This window comes from Mesoplodon mirus (genome assembly GCF_964341445.2).
Source record: "Mesoplodon mirus genome assembly, chromosome: 2".
NCBI lineage: Eukaryota > Metazoa > Chordata > Mammalia > Artiodactyla > Ziphiidae > Mesoplodon > Mesoplodon mirus.
This window is the reverse complement of record NC_138977.1, coordinates 191,528,507-191,546,054: the sequence shown is the minus strand read 5'-3', so window position 1 is coordinate 191,546,054 and position 17,548 is coordinate 191,528,507. Positions and strand designations below refer to the sequence as shown.

The 17,548-nt window shown below is 44.1% G+C and overlaps 1 protein-coding gene across 2 annotated transcripts in view; it reads left to right on the top strand.

Annotated features, from left to right (window-relative positions):
- Positions 1-17,548, top strand: part of SGMS1 (sphingomyelin synthase 1) — a 292,750-nt gene that overhangs the window by 15,254 nt on the left and 259,948 nt on the right. The gene's annotated exons all lie outside the window — the stretch shown is intronic.

The window sequence follows — 17,548 nt, the reverse complement described above, 5'->3', positions numbered from 1 at the left end:
ACAACAATTGGGGGTTGGTTAAACAAATGACATATATCCAAATAATGGAATACTTGGCAACCCTAAAAAATAATATTCATAGAAAGTTGTTCAGAAAACGTTGTTATGTACAAAAAGTTACATACTGCCTTTGTAAAAAATAAATTATTCAGAAAATACTAGTTGGGTGCCTACTGTGAGCCAGGAGCCCTGCTGGACTCTGGTGACAGAGTGATGAGCTAGGCAGATGTTTCCTGCCCTCAGTTAGTGTACAGTCTACTAGGGACATAGTCAAGCCATATTGACTTTCTCATAAAGTTTTATAAATACTCATAGGAGGACTCCAAAAACAGTGACTCCTTAACAGGCACGTTCAACCACCTGTGAAGTCCAATCAGGTATGTCTCTGTATACTTGTTACTGGCTACATCCCTGACCTGAAATCACTGATTTCCTAGAAAGCTTGAAGTAAGTCACTGAGATGTGGTACTGACACTGCCTTACTGTCTAACTGTCTTCCTTTCTCCCCTGCAGCTCGAGGCTCTGCGGGGGGAAGGGTGGTGGAGCCACAGTCATTTTGGGAGTGTGGGACATTCCCGCCCTACGTCCTGACTTCTGTCCTCAGTGCTGTAGTCACCACAAGCCTTGTCACCAGCTCAGCTGGAATTGCCTCTTGTTCACTGTCGCCTCTTGTGGGCCTCACATCCTTCTGACTTGGGCCCCTGACTTGTTGTCATGTGTGGTGTTTGCAGCCACGTGGAGTAGTGCTTCATTCTTAGAAACCATCTAGTTTAAATCCTTTCTTGGAGCCTGGCGAAGCCGGGACTGGAATCTGCGTGTCTTGCCTGCCCCATGGACATCTTTTCCACTAGGCAACAGCATGGCCGTTCCTGGTCACCATAACGAGGGCCCTTCCAAGCAGGTCTGCGTTAAAAACCACATGCATTTCAAATCGGTGACCCCACAAAACATCAAGAAAGCTTAATTCCTTCAAAGGCAAAAGGGCAGCAGATTTCTTGAGGAAGAAGAAATGAACCACCGTCTCTGCTAGCCTGGCCGCCTGTCACAGTATGGAGACCAAGTTGAACTGGTGTTGGCAGAGTTTGGCAAGCGTGTGTAAGGGCTGTGTTCTTAGCCAAACTTTGGGATCTTCTACCGTGTGCCAGCCATGTTAGTTCCTGGGATCCACACAGGAAGACGATATGCGGCTCTGCTGTCAGGAGCCCCTCTCTAGAGAGAGCAGTGGAGAGATGGGCCCCATGACAATGCACTGCGGTCTCATGCTGCGTGTACTAGTGACTGGGACTCGAGAATTTTGGCTAAAATGTTCAGGAAGGCAGTCCCTGGGGAGGGCGGGTTTGATCTGGACCCTGAGGAGGGGTGGGATTGCCGGGGGCACCGCTGACGTCAGAGTCCACTTGAGGGCACCTCCTGGAGACAGGCAGTGCATGGCCTGGGCTGACTGTTCAAGGCCTCGCGGCGTTTATTTGCCTTTTAACCTAAATTTTGGCTTTTTAAAAATTTATTTATTTATTTATCTATCTATCTATCTATCTATCTATTGCTACGCTGCGTGCTTGCGGGATAACCACTATTGGTTTTTTTCTTTTCCTTTTTTTTTTTTTTTTTGCTGTACGCGGGCCTCTCACTGTTGTGGCCTCTCCCATTGCGGAGCACAGGCTCCAGACACGCAGGCTCAGCGGCCATGGCTCACGGGCCCAGCCGCTCCGCGGCATGTGGGATCTTCCCGGACCGGGGCCGAACCCGTGTCCCCTGCAACGGTAGGCGGACTCTCAACCACTGCGTCACCAGGGAAGCCCTTTTTCTTTTTTTAAAAATTTATTTTATTTTTTTCTGCGTTGGGTCTTGGGTCTTCGTTGCTGTGCGTGGGCTTCCTCTAGTTGTGGCGAGTGGGGGCTACTCCTCGTTTTGGTGCACGGGCTTCTCATTGCGGTGGCTTCTCGTTGCGGAGCACGGGCTCTAGGCACGCGGGCTTCAGTAGTTGTGGCACACGGGCTCAGTAGAAGTGGCTCATGGGCTCAGTAGTTGTGGCTCGTGGACTCTAGAGCACAGGCTCAATAGTTACGACGCACAGGCTTAGTTGCTCCATGGCATGTGGGATCTTCCTGGACCAGGGCTTGGACCCATGTCCCCTGCATTGGCAGGTGGATTCTTAACCACTAAACCACCAGGGAAGCCCCACCACTATTGTTTTGATGTATATACCTCCCATCTTTTTTTCTGTAAATACTAGATGTGCACCCGAATAGTAAAATAGTATTATTTTAACCAAATCTTAAAAGGAATAGTATTACCAAAGCTAAATCTCAGCAGTTCTAGAATTGACTTCTAGGATACAAGTATAAATCTGAAATTTTATAAAAGTTATTAGTAATGCTATTATTAAAATCATAATAGAGTTTGGCATTATGGTATAAGAACTTAATTTCTTAGCATGTATGATCAGTGTAGTGAACATTTGTGATACTGGGTACATATGGATTTTCAGGAGGTGGAGGAGGGAGGAGCACGGCTTTTATTCATGTATTTTATTTTTTTAATTTATTTTATTTTTTCTTTTCTTTCTTTCTTTCTTTCTTTCTTTCTTTCTTTCTTTCTTTCTTTCTTTCTCTTTCTTTCTTTCTTTCTTTCTTTCTTTCTTTCTTTCTTTCTTTTCTTTATGGCTGTGTTGGGTCTTCGTTTCTGTGTGAGGGCTTTCTCTAGTTGTGGCAAGCGGGGGCCACTCTTCATCACGGTGTGTGGCCTCTCTTGTTGCGGAGCACAGGCTCTAGACACGCAGGCTCAGTAGTTGTGGCTCACGGGCCTAGTTGCTCCGCGGCATGTGGGATCTTCCCAGACCAGGGCTCGAACCTGTGTCCCCTGCATTGGCAGGCAGATTCTCAACCACTGCGCCACCAAGGAAGCCCTCATTTATTTTATTATTTATTTATTTTGGTTTTTGAATTATTATTATTATTTTGGCTAGCTGTCAATATGAGACACTGTAAGTGGTCGTTTGTCTCCAACTTACTAAACTTTTGACCAATAACTGACTTCTCTCCTCTTTAACTCCTGGACCATAAGATATCCTTGGTGATGATGATGCAGTTTCATTTGAAGTTATCCCTCACCCCAGCTTCGTGTGGTGCTCAGAGGAGAATATGTCTGGATAATATCAGAAGCACAAATAAGATCGTTGCCCTTATACACATTTTTCCCTGATATTTTGGCCTGTGACTGCTGCTTCATACAACCAGCTGAGAGAATAACACGTCCTTAAGCCTGGGCTCTGGAAGTGTGGCAGTGGAGTAGTGTAATTGGCTTTCAAGATAACAAAGCTGTTTTCCAAATCTCCATCTTCATCTCAGCTTTCACTGCCTGCACACCAATTTCAGCATCTCCCCTGGGGAAGAATGACAAAAGAATCTTTACAGAGGTAATATGTGAGAAATGTTTGCTCCTTCAAGGCACCTCAGTTCCTAACAATTGACTACTTTCCCCACAAGCAACCCTGGGTTGTCAGTAAGCATGCCCTTTGATATTGTTAGTAAGCATGCTATGTCGATGCTGTTATCTGCAAAGTACAGTGTTAGAATTTTCTTTTATTCAAACAGCCTTTTCAAATATGTAATAACCAGCCATCCACCCGTCTTTGAACATCTCGTGTAAGTACGCGACAAAATCCCTTGGGTGTCACGTAGTTTGCCTTTGGGTGGAGGAGAGTTTTATTCTGAGTTACATCTGGAATGCTCACCAACATTTGGAAATGAATCTTTGGATATTATCAGGGACTGTTTGAAAGATGGGCCTTGTTCATATTACTGACATCACCATGCTGATGTGTAATCTACGTGGTAATGCAATCACTGATCACATGTCAGTCCAAGGATGCCAGAAATGACATTTGAAGAAAGCATTCTGCTCTTTGGCCTTCCATGTTGAAACCAAAGGTGGGATTTTGGCCAAGTATGGAAACTGGAGACAGTTTCAGTGGATCCTTAAATAAACATAGAAATCTATATATATTTTATTTTTATAGGTTTAAAATATAATATTTCTAAGATGTGACTGAGAATGTTCCAAATCTATAATTTGCTTTTAAAAAGTACAAACATTTTTCATGTATTATTCTGTTTTAATTATAGTAAAATATACATAACATAAAATTTACCATTTTAACCATTTTTGAGTGTACAATTCAGTGACATTAAGTGCATTCACACTGATGTGCGACCATCATCACCATCCATCTCCAGAAGTTTTTCATCATCCCACGCTGAAACTTTGTGCCCATTAAATGATAGCTCCCTATTCCCTCCCCACTCCAGCCCCTGGCAACACCATTCTACTTCCTTTGTCTATGCATGTGACTCCTCTAGGGACCTCATTTAAGTGAAATCATACAGCACTTGTCCTTGTATGTGGCTTATTTCACTTAGCATAATGTTTTCAGGGTTCATCCATATTGTAGCTTATATCAGAATTTCCTTCTTAAGGCTGAACAATATTCCATTGTATGTATATACCACATTTTATTTATTCGTTCATCTGTTAGTGGACACTGGGGTTTCTTCTGCCTTTTAGTTATTGTGAATAATGCTGCTGCTGTGCATTTATTTGAGTTAAACATCTTTTTAATATTTATTTATTTATTTATTTATTTATTTATTTACTTTTGGCTGTGTTGGGTCTTCGTTTCTGTGCGAGGGCTTGCTCCAGTTGTGGCAAGCGGGGGCCACTCTTCATCGCGGTGCGCGGGCCTCTCACTATTGCGGCCTCTCTTGTTGCGGAGCACAGGCTCCAGACGCGCAGGCTCAGTAGTTGTGACTCACGGGCCTAGTTGCTCTGCGGCATGTGGGATCTTCCCAGACCAGGGCTCGAACCCGAGTTCCCTGCATTGGCAGGCAGATTCTCAACCACTGCGCCACCAGGGAAGCCCCTAAACATCTTTAAATAGGATTTTTTTTTTAATAAGGGAAAATCTATGCCTTCTTGTGGTCAGTTTTATCAGAGGGCTGCCACATCCAAGTTAGGTCCAGAAAATGCCTACCTCACAGACATAAAAACACCCAAGCACTTTCAACAGTGTTCAGCTGAAAGCTTTAGTATTTGCCTGAGGTCAAGAGAGCAGTTTCATAATATTTCTGTGCAGCTTCACCAGCGAACTTGGCAGCAACCTCGAGTGAGGCCTGTCAGGGTTCTTGGAAAACAGCCTGGTGTTTTCATATCTTTTGCCCTGATAGCTTCTGCCTGTCAGTACCTCAAGAGGGAAAATATGGCAATAGCCTTGGTCCCTCAACTCAGTCTTAGCTGGTGAAATTCTCATCTGAGCCCTTTCTGGATATGCAGATATGATTTACTTCAGCGGTTTGCTCTTCTGCGAGCCTGTTTCACTGTCTGTCTGGGAGGGGAGCTAAGGGTCTGGGCTACAAGCTGTGTGCAGCCAGCTAGCACTCTTGATTTAAACTTGTATATTTTTCAAATCTGTGTGGCGGGGGAGGCCTGGTGGAGAATACAGAGCAGCAAACTCTCCCCTGACTCCGTGCGGTGGTCCCTTGGCTTAGTGGTGCGTGGTCACACTGCAGCGACGTCTGAGGTACTTTTCTCTGGACATGTGGGAAACTGGGGTTAGCTTTCTGTTTTGTGGTAAGAGAAGTGAAATGTTTTGTACCTTTACAGACTAGATAAGAATCGAATATGATTAACCGTGGTTTAAACAAGGCCAGTCAAGTCTGTTTGCTTATGCTGCCCACATGTTTTCAAGGCACCTGACATATCTGCAGTGGAGGCCTGTCCATGAGTTTACTGACAGCAGCATGGGTTATAGTTTTATACTAAAGGTCTGTTTTCTTGCTGTATGATCCTTCTCTTTGTTTAATCAATTTTTGGCATCTCTCTGGGTCTTTTTACTGACATGTATGTATATAGATTTGTAGAGTTGGGGAGTAGATTTTAAAAAGTCCTTGATTTAAATAGGTGTCCTCTGGAACAAAATAACAGACATGTTTGATCCTCAGTCATACAATTTATATATTTAGTTAGTCACTTTTGGCCATCACTCAAATATTCTGCTTCAAAGAATAACTGTAATACTATCTGAATAAATTTTTTTATTCAGAATGCAAGATATAATTAGGGATGTGTCTCTGGGAAAAAAGATAATTGGGGTCTTTTGTATCATTAAAATTTTGAGTGTAGCTAACTAATCTGGCACTGCGTCAGGTATCTAGGCAAACAGTTGCCAGTTTACAGCTGAAGTCTGCTTTACATTATGCACCTGGAGGCCGAGTGGGCCTGCTGTTTTCTGAGGTGCAGAATCTGCTGTACCGTGGCCCTCTGGTAAGTCACAGTGGTGGTTCTGCACGGGCCAGAGCAGGTGGTGGTGGGGATGTGGCAGAGGTGCGGGGCTCCTGCCTGTGTTCCCCTGATGGACTGTGATACCAAGTGATCTGTGTCTTTACTGCTGCTGCGGGCGCTAGCGGAGAGTGGGCTCCACTCTCTCAGAGGTTATGATCAAAAGAGGAATACGAGCAAATGTCTGGAGGCTATTTATACTCAGTGTGCCTGTGTGTATCTTCCATCCTCTGCTGAGCCCCTTTTTATCTGAATCTTCCCTGATCATTCCACTGAGATGGCCGTTCTCACCTTACTTCTGACCCTCTGACATCGAAAGCTTCTTCATGTTCCTTCTTGACTGTCGTGGAGCCCCCTTCTTTCACTTCCTTTTCCCTCTTTGGGTCTTTGGGACTCCCTACACTTCTGGTTCTCTTATTTTGCCAAGAGTTCCTTCTCTGACTCCTTCCCTGGTACCTCTGCCTGATCCGTATGTGTGAATTTTCTTGAGGTTCAGCCCTCAGTCTGCTTGCTGAGCAGCCCGGTCTGTACAGGCTTGTGCAAGGGGACACTTCCCTTTCTTGGAGGCGGGGTGGCAAGGGTTGGAGCCACCCAGCAGTGGTTGAGAGTCCGCCTGCCGATGCAGGGGACATGGGTTCGTGCCCCAGGTCCGGGAAGATCCCACGTGCCGCGGAGCGGCTGGGCCCGTGAGCCATGGCCGCTGAGCCTGCACGTCCAGAGCCTGTGCTCCGCAACAGGAGAGGCCACAACAGTGAGAGGCCCGCGTACCACACACACACAAAAAAACCACAACCCCTCCCGCCCCCCAAAAAACCAAAATAGGTTACAGTAAGATTTTTCTCTGTCTAGAATCTTTGTAAATGAATCAGTCCAACTAGCCAGTTCCCTCCTCAGGGAGTAGAGACTTTACATTTATTTTTTCTCATTTTTAAATGTTTTTATTATGAAAATAATTTGAACATTTAGAAATATAGAGAATAATCTAGTGAACATATATACCCAACCCTCAGTTTTATCACATGTTTGCGTTTGATGTGTTTTGGTATATATATGTTATTATTATTTTTGAAACAAATATCCCATATCCACTGGACTGTAAGTTCAGGGACCTTGCTGTCTGGTGCTTAGGACAGTGCTGGGTGAGGGGCAAGCTCCAAATAAGCACTGTGCGTCCTTCTCCAGGGCCTTGCCCTCCCTTCTTCCCAGAGGTAACACTGTCACGGATAGGATAGCAAGCCACTGAGGAGGGAAAAGTATCATGCTAGGTTCAGCCAGTGATACAAATGTGCGTAAGCTCAGGACTGCCCTCGAGGAATTTTTGTGCCATGATGTAAGATAGGACAGATGAATTCAGAAATAGCTCCTTTAGAAACCAGAACATTCTCCCTGCATTTGCAGAGCCACAGAGTGGCTGGTTATCAGAAATAACTGTTGGGATGAACTTTAAGAAGCAGAGATGGGGCTGGCCTTTCTAAGCTGACAGGACAGTTGAGCCAGAGCTCAGCAGTGGCAGCAATTCCAGGGATTGGAACTAGGTAGTTCAGGGTGGCCTGGACTCTGTTATTGGAAAGGAGTAGCAAAAGAAGAATAAAGCGACCACAGAACAAGACTATTGAGCTCTTATTACATATAACTAATAGTACTAGGCCCTTAATGGGGCAGCATAACATATTAGATGAAAAACCGACCTTCTGGAAGCATACCATCCTGGATGGAAGTTTAGTCCCCTCTTTTTCTGGCTGTGTGGCCTGAGGTAAGCCACTTAACCTCTCTGAGCTTCAGTCCTGATGTGAGGGCCATTCTCAATTTGGCTACTGAAGGTAAGAGCACTGAATTGAGTTCTTTTTTTTTTTTTAACATCGTTATTGGAGTATAATTGCTTTACAATGGTGTGTTAGTTTCTGCTTTATAACAAAGTGAATCAGCTATACATATACATACATCCCCATATCTCCTCCCTCTTGCGTCTCCCTCCCACCCTCCCTATCCCACCCCTCTAGGTGGTCACAAAGCACCGAGCTGATCTCCCTGTGCTATGCGGCTGCTTCCCACTAGCTATCTAGTTTACCCTTGGTAGTGTATATATGTCCATGCCACTCTCTCACTTCGTCCCAGCTTACCCTTCCCCCTCCCCGTGTCCTCAAGTCCATTCTCTACGTCTGCGTCTTTACCGAATTGAGTTCTTGCCCAGACATTACATTCTGTTTTAAGAAGTCATCTTGCCTGTGGGCATTCGAAATAGGCAGCTAAATGATGAGAAATGTGACGTTTTGGTTGGTCACAAATGTACAGAGTGACCTCATGTACGTGAAGTCACATACAGAGTGACAGTACAAAGGGAACTCAGCTTGCCCGCCAAATCTGCACTCCTCTAGTACCTTGTGAGAAGACCATCCTCTTCTAAGTCATCAAGACCAGAACCAGGGAGGCACTGACAATTCCTTCTCCTTTACCCCTGTGTCCCTCCAGTCGCCAAAGCAAGGTCATTTTACCTCTTTATTATCTATTGTATTCATCCACAGTCCCAGGTCCCCATTGCTTCCTGCCTGGATTCCTGTATGTACAGCTCTCCACTTTCTGCCCTGTCTTTATTGCATTCTCCCAACTGCTGTCCTAGCCCTTTACCTCAGCTGCAAGGATGACCACGTGAGTCCCTGCTTAAATGTGTCCGTGGTTCCCGTTGCCCTTAGGAGAAAGCCTGAGCATCATTTGAGCATGAGTCTCCACTGTTTGTCCCTTGTCATCCTCACTTGCTTTTTCCCTTCCCTAGTGGGTCCTGCTTCCATGCCTTCTGCCCACTTAGAAGACCTTTCCTCTGCTTGGCTCATCTTGTTTACTCTCATGTTTCAAGACTCAACTCAAACATCACCTCCTCTGTGAGGAACACCGCCTTCCTAAGCCACCCAGCGGTCTGGGCTGGGCTTTCCCCCCCGACACCTGCCTCTGTTATTCCACCAAGCGCACTGGGTTGGGATGGGCCACTTAGCTGTTTCCAGAGTGAACGCGCTTGAGAGCACAGCCTGTTTTGTTAAAAAAAAAAAAAAAATCTCATGCTTCTTCTTGCCTAGCCTGGTGTCTGACACATAGGAGACTCTCGAAAAAGATTAGTAGGATATACACGGATAAGAAATTACTTTTTTATCTTCCTGAAACCAGGAAGACTGAAGCTGGGTAACAGAAGCGTTCTTCCTTCCCACCTTTCTGTCTGTATCCATTCCAGCATCTGCTCAACAGCCCAGCTGTGATGGAAGAGAAGCATATGGTTGACTTGAAAGAGGCAGTTGGGATGTGACTGCATGTGAAATATATTCACCTGCCCCCACCTCCCCAACCCCCCGTACAGGATGGCAGCAATGACACCTCATATTTGTCCCTTTATTTGCATTCTTCTCCTTAACTGTCTCCACAGATGTGATCTCATCTGGTGCGAGGGGCTGGTAGCCTGAGTGCTGGATGGGAGCATGTGATAATCCCAGCTTTGTAGATGCAGGGAGATAAGGAGCGAAGAAATTTGCCTAAAGTTAGTGAGTTGCTAGTGGCGGAAGAGACCAGACTTTGAGCTGAAGTCGTCTGCCCTTTCTGCTCTTTTATAACCGGCAGAACTGGGTTGTATCAGATTGATGTTTTCACCTATCATCATTGAAAAGGAAGATGGGCAGAAGAGGTGGTGTAAAAAGTTTTCTGTGTATTAATTTTCCTCGCAGGTGTACTTTTTAACTGTTAATTTCCCTAATCTTCCTTCGGTTCTGGTTAAGTGCTCAGAGTGGTAGTGTCACTGGGTTCATTTGGCTGAAATAGCTGAGGCCCATTAAGTGGTGTTCTGGGGCCAGCTTTGGGCAGAGATGAAATTGCCACATTTCACTTGGTCAGTTTGGGAATAGTATTGACTTCAAACAATTTTCCTGCTTCACAAGCTAATAAAGTGACAACAATAAAAGCTCAGTCCTTCTTAAGTTGTACTCTTTACATTCTATTAAATCCTTTAAAATGATTTTTTTTTTTTTCCGTTCTGGAATTGTGGAGTCTTTGCGTAAACTTATGCAGGACAAGAAAATGGCTCGCTAGCATTCAGCAGTCACATTGTTAGCTTCCAGGAATTTATAAATTTTGAAAATTGCAGCCTCTGAAGTGGGCTGTTGCAGGGAAACCACACCTACATGTTTAAATTAAATTCTGGGCTCCTGAGAGCAAAGGTGAAGGCAGAGTGCGATTGAAAATGCAAGGGCAAAACAATTACGACTCTACCAAGATATGTTCAGACAGCAAGCAAGTCTTGGATGGTAGTCTTTCGGTTACTTTTTTTTGTGGTGGGGGGTGGTGGTTACTCTCTCTGTTGACCTCTGGCAAATCTGTCTAGTTTTGTTGTTTTATCAGCCCTCATTCTTCTTGATCACTGAGTTATTCCAGCCCCTCTGCCCGCTGCCTGCATGAAACCTCTCTTCTCTTGGCTTTTATTATACAAGAAATGGTATTCTCAGTCTCCTCCTGTCTCTTCCCTGCTAATGGCTACTTCTCCCACCATCACTCTACCATCTACACTCATCAGTGGTTTTCACTTTATTTTGGTCCCTGATAGCATTTGTGTGGGTACATAGTGGGTTTTCCATATCTGGGTGTTTCTACTTGTTTGTCCTGCTGTCTTCCCAGACTCAGTGGCTTAAAAACAAATTGACTTTGCAGTGTTGGTGGGGGGAAAGATCATTTGTTTCATTATCTCGTGTTAGAATTAAGTAAATTAAAGCTCAGGGAGGAGACGTGACTGGTGTAATTTCGCACAGCTATCATTTGGCAAAATCAGGCTAGAAACCAAGGTTCTTGACCGTCTGTACATCTCAGAGCCTCTGCGTGGACTTCTCCTCACTCACCGACTCTTCACGGTCTCCTGTACCATTACTGTTCCCTCAGCAAGGAACTTCAGAGATATTTGACCTTCACATGTCGCCTCGTTCCCCACAAACCAACCTACCAATTCTTTCTCTGATTTAAAATTTTATTCTTTAATAATTAAAGAAATTTACCAACAGTAAAATTCACTTTTTTTGGAGCATGTAGTTCTGTGAGTTTTAACACATGCATATAAACAGCATATAGAATAATCTATCACCCCTCAAATTGCCTGGTGCTGCCTTTTTGTGGTCAAACTTTCCCCCTCCCCTGACTCCTGGCCACACCGATCTGTTCTCTGTCACTATAGTTTTGCCTTTTCCAGAAAATCGTGTAAGTGGGATTATATGGACTATATCCCTTTGAGACTGACTTCTTTCATTTAGCATAATACATGAGATTCATCCATGTTGTATGTATCAATAGTTTGTCCCTTTTTATGACTAAGTAGTATTCCACCACTGTTTGTTTACTCATTACACCAGCACTGTGTGAGAATCTTAGTGGCTCTGCATTTTTGCCAGCATTTTATATTGCCAGTTTTTAAAATTCAGCCATTTTGATAGATGTGTAATGGTATCTCATTGTGATTTTAATTTGCGTTTATTTCTCTAATGATTAATGATGTTGAACATCTTTTCATGTGCATATTTGCTGTTCTTCTGCCTGTTAGGTATATCTGTATATCTCCTGTCCATTATGATGTTTACTTCACCCACGGTCATTGTCATAACCCTATTCCATGTGGTTGTTGTGCCTAGCTTTCTGTGTCAACATTGTTTCCCAGGTACCCTAGTATGTTCCAAGGTCAAGGCACTGAGCTAGGAACTTTATGTACATAGTCTCATTTTACTCCTACAAAACTCCTGTGAGATAAGTGGTGTCTTCTATTTTTATGGAGGAGGAATAAAGACCCCATGTTCAACAGATATTTATTGAGTACCTACTGTATGCTATGAGCCAGTTATTATACCCATTGACTAGTTCTGTGACTTTGGGCAAGTCATTTAATCGCTGAGTCAATTTTCTTATCTGTTAAATAGGGATCTATATCACAGTATTTTCTCTCAGGGTGATTGAGCAGAGGTTTTAAAGAAGAACATAGAAGGTCTGGCCATGGAAACATTGGCAGTGGCTGCTTCTATTGTTCTCTTCAAACATTTCATACTGTCCTGAGGCTGTTTCTGCCCCTTGTTGGCTACCTTCCTCTGTAAAATTGCCCCTTGGCGGGTCTCCTCCTCCACTCTGCATCAAATATTAGGACCAACACAAGATTCAGCCTTTTGTTTTTAAGAAATATGTTTCTCTGGTTGCTCTGTGCAGCTCACTAATGAATTGGCATCAGTTGGTCGAGAAAGAGATGGGATTGGACAAATTTTGAAAAGCAGACCTACAGTGCTGCAGTTACTCCTTCATCCCTCCTCTAAAGGCAGAGGACCAGTTACCATGGAGATTGCTGGTAGCTAACCTGTGTTCCTAAATTCACATTTCTTTCTTTGAATACCTAACCTGAGGTATGGCAAAAGGGGTACTAGGGAGGGGCCTTATCTCTCAGAGCAATGGTGTGTGTAGTGTTGCTGGAATGTTTTACATTTGTCATTTACTAGTCATTTAACCAAGCTTTTTTTCTTTGTTAGCCGGATAATTTGGGATGATTTCCAGGAAACTGGAAATACTTTGAAGACGGGCTGGCATTTGAAATGAGTGCTTAAGATTCTCTAAAGTCAGTAACAGAAAAGTTAAATGAGCCACATGTTTTACTTTGAGTCCATTCCAGCTTCAGTGTTTATGTAAGAATGTCTAACTTTTACTAATACCATAAAGGGTTGATCTAGTTGGCAAGGTTATTCTGTTTAGGGTGGGACAGAAAGAGAAAATCATAATATGAGTAAAAAAATATATATAATCATGGTACCAAGATGGCCTTTTACAAATTGTCATCATCCATTATGGAGTATGAGAGTCTTTGTCTGTGGAAGCAAGGGTGTGGTTAAAATTGGCTCCCTGCTTTTTCCTCTTTGGTAGCTAGAGCACGTTTTCAATTGTTAAGCATGTATCCAACGCTTACCATGTTCCAGGTCTACGTTAGGTATTAAGTCTCCTTAATCTTCACAGTAACTGTCTGAAATAAAAGATAGCCCCATTTTACAAAACATGGTGTGGAGAGGCCATTTGACTTATCCAGTGTGACCCTGTAAGGAGGTGGCGTTGAGCCCTGGTTCTCTGACTGTGCCCACTGCTCTTATTGGAACCCACTCTGCCTCAATCTGCCTGTCACAGAGGCATGACAGCTGCTGCCTGCTGAGTGCCAGCACACCTTCTCCCACTGTGGCATCCGTTTCTTTCATGGGGGCTGTTTCCAAGACCTAAGGTCAACACTTGCCTACCACAAGCCCTGAGATCGGGTAATTTTATTTTGTCCAGAAGGCCCATTGTAGAAAGAACATGAACTGTAAGTCAGAGAAAATGTTCAAGTGGTGTCTCCACCATTTTGTCACCATTGCAGGGCCTTCTGGCTGGTCTTGGGGGCCTGAAAAAGCTGCCTAGGGTAGTGGTTAAGAATGTGGATTCTGGAGTAAACTGGTTTCAAATCCTTGTTCTATCAGCTGTGTGACTTATCAGCTGTGTGACTGTGTACAACTTAATTGCTTTCTATGCCTCAGTTTCCACCATCTGTGAAATGGGTGTAGCAATAGTTCCTACCTCACAGGGATAAACGATTGTAAAGAGACAAATAAGAACTGTCAAGAGGTTGAGTTGAAATAACCCCATTTTGGTCATCTTGGTCATCTAGTGCCATTGTTTCTTTCAGTGACATGATAACGAGCTTCCTTGAAATTTATAGTAACTTTCTTCTCTCCTTCTTGCCCAAAGTGAAAGAATTTCACATTTTTTGTATCTAATGCCAACAGAAATATTTGCTACCACGATTCTACTAGAAAAACAGATTAAATTATCACAAAATTACTATCTCCACCTAAGAAATTGAATTAGTAAATCTAAAAAGGATGTTTTTTTGTCTAGAGAATACCTAAGTGTTTTTTGTAGAATTACTACACATAAAATTAGGTATAGTAAACAACAATCTCATTTTTTAGGTGAATATATGAAAAACACAACCAATTCTACATTCAAAAAACAACAGCAACACCCTATTTCATTGAAATGATTTGACTCCCCTTCTTTAATCTTGAATTTGGCTGGGTTGCATTTGAATTAACTTTTTTCCCCTTCAAGTTGACAGCAGTAAGAGGGGACCGTAGCTGTGCGTCCACCAGGAGGACAGCAGTCTCTGAATTGAGCGTAGGCCTACAAGTCAAATTTGACTGATACCCGTGGGCAGTGTGGTGCTGGCTGAGTCTGCATCCTTATTCCGAAGTCTGTCCCGATGTCCTGTGACTAATATGTTCCAGCTGTCTGGGTCACTACTTTGGAGTACTATTTATTTGCAGCGGTGATGCTGCAAATAGGAAAAGGTTTCCCTTTTGTTGGTTGAAAGCTTTGCTGGTAATTAGCAAAACAAGCATGCCTCTTATTTGGAGAGAGACTGGAAAAGCGGCTGAAGAGTCAATTGTACGTAACCACTTTGGAAAACGATCTGGCATTACCGAGGAGACTTGAACATATGTGGTCCCAAGCCCAGCTCTCTTCTCCTAGGTATATGCCCTGGAGAAATTTGCTGTGTGCACCGGGGGATGAGCACTAGAATCTAAATGCAGCATTATTCATAATAGCAAAAACTGAAAAATCCCCAGATGATCCTCAACAGTAGAACAGAGCAGTAAATTGTGGGTATGTTCACATAGTGAGAACTACATGGTGGTGAAAAATCAGCCAGAGTCACGTGAGTCAACAGGGATGAATCTCAAAATCTAAATCTTCAGAGGTGAGTCTGGAATACATACAGTCCTGGTTTCCTTTGTATTAGGCTTAAAGCCAGGCAGAACACAACAACATATTGAGAATACAGATGTGGTAAAACCATACAGAGGAGGAAAGGATTGACTCAAGATTCAGGCCTGTGGTTATCTCTGGTGGGGAGAATGGAGGGGTTGAGGTACAGGAAGGGGTACACAGACCTTTTTTGTTGTTTGTTTGTTTTAAACAAAAGACAAAACAGAACCCAGCACCACCAACTGGGTATTAACATACATGGGATTCATTTTATTATTCTTTAAGCTGACATATGTTATTATATTAGTTATCACTGCATAACAAGTTACCTCAAAACTTAGTAGCTTAATAGTGATAAACCTTCATCATCTCACACAATGTCTGTGTGGGTCAGGAAACCAGGAGCAGCTTCGCTGGATGGTTCTAACCGGGGGAGGGTCACATAGAGCTGCAGTCAGGATGTCAGTGGAAGCAGCCATCGTCTGAAGGCTTGCCTGGCCTGGAGGATCTGCTTCTCAGAAGGCTTACTCACCTGGCTGTTGCAGGAGGCCTTGGTCCTCACCATGTGGGCCTCCCTCTAGGGCGACTGGAGTGTCCTCATGACCATGACGTGGCAGCGGGTTTCCCTGCCAAGGCAGTGAGAGGGAAGCTGCTCTTTGGACCTGGCCTTTGAAGTCACACCCCATCCTTTCCCCGATATCCTATTAGCCACACATGCCAGCCCTATTCAGTGTGTGTGTGTGTGTGTGTGTGTGTGTGTGTGTGTGTGTGTGTGTGTGTGTGTTGGGGGTACTTCACAAGAGCCTGAGTGCCAAGAGGCAGGGGTCATTGGGGGCCATCTGGGAGGCTGGCTACCATGGTAGGCACTTTTATTTTTATTTTCTTATTTAAAAAATTTTTTTATTGTGTGTGTTTGGTCTTCGTTGCTGCTCACAGGCTTTTTCTAGTTGCAGCAAGTGAGGGCTACTCTTCGTTGTGGTGCGTGGACTTCTCATTGCAGTGGCTTCTCTTGTTGCGGAGCACGGGCTCTAGGCACGTGGGCTCAGTAGTTGTGGCATGTGGGCCCTAGAGCACGCAGGCTTCAGTAGTTGGCGCAGCAGGCTCAGTAGTTGTGGCTTGCGGGCTCTAGAGCGCAGGCTCAGTAGTTGCGGTGCACGGTCTTAGTTGCTCCGCGGCATGTGGGATCTTCCCGGACCAGGGATCAAAGCTGTGTCCCCTGTGTTGGCAGGTGGATTCTTAACCACTGCGCTACCAGGGAAGTCCAGAGGTTTTCTCAATTTTTAATCAAGCTAGTCAGCGGAGGAGACAGGACTAAAAGCCAGGTGCATGGGTCCCTGACTAGCTTTCCTCAGACTTTTGTACACCAGCACCTTCACATGGTAGACATCAAGACCTCTAAACCTTTGCGCATTGTGTGCAGAATTTTGGTGATCAGCAGATGAAGGGCCACTTCAGGCCATCATGCAGGGTAGTTTTGATGCTGTTTCCATCTTTATTGGCAGAGCAGTCAGTGTCTGTGCCATTATATTCTATTGTATTTTGCCTTTTATAAAAATGAATGGAAAATCTTCAACAGCGAGTGGTAATTGCCTTTTTGTGTGGCAGCAATAAAAATTACCTGGGTGCCATGTGAGCCTTGTTTTACTTTCTTTGGCCAATAGCGTGCTTTCTTGAGAAAGAAGGGAGAAAAATGAAATACATATATATAAAATGTCAAAAATACATTAAGGGTTATTGTGTTTCAAAGGGAAGTATAATGACTAATAGTCATTATAGTAATTGGTAATCATAATTATAGTATTATTGGTACTATTAAGAATGATTATTAATATATACTCTCAGGGAGTAAACGGCAGCATGTGCATGCCCCTCCCCCCCTCCCCGCCCCTTCCCCACAATGACATGTGGCTGTGTTGTTTGGCTGTTTGGCTTTGAGGTTGGTTTTCAAGCGGGTGTCATGTTATGGGGCAGGGAGCGTGGGGACGGCCTGTGAATTTATGTTCCCTTCCTAGCTGATATAAATACTGTGCTTTCTCCTTTCCTAGTGAGATAAGCCTGGAGCTTGAGGTCAGAAGACCTAAGTAGCAGTTTTATGTCTGATGTTTTCTAGTTGAATGTTCTGTATCATCTCTGACACTTAGCTGCCTCCTCTGGAAAATGGAATCAGTAAACACCGCTTGCCTCACAGGGCTGTGAGGTGTGGTGAGGTGTGGTGGAGGCCATCATGCCCCCGGGCCACTGTGCCCTAGAGCACGTATTATAGTCGAGTGGAGCAGCATGTCTGGTGTGGTTCTGTGAGGGTAACATGAGTGCCTTCTAAGTGTAGTCTCAGAATCCAAAGTCAGAGTCAAGCTCAGGTCCTTGAAGCCCCAGTTTTTGTTCAAGTGGAAGTTTAGGCTACATCACTGCCCTGAAATTTAGGTGAATTAAAAGAAAC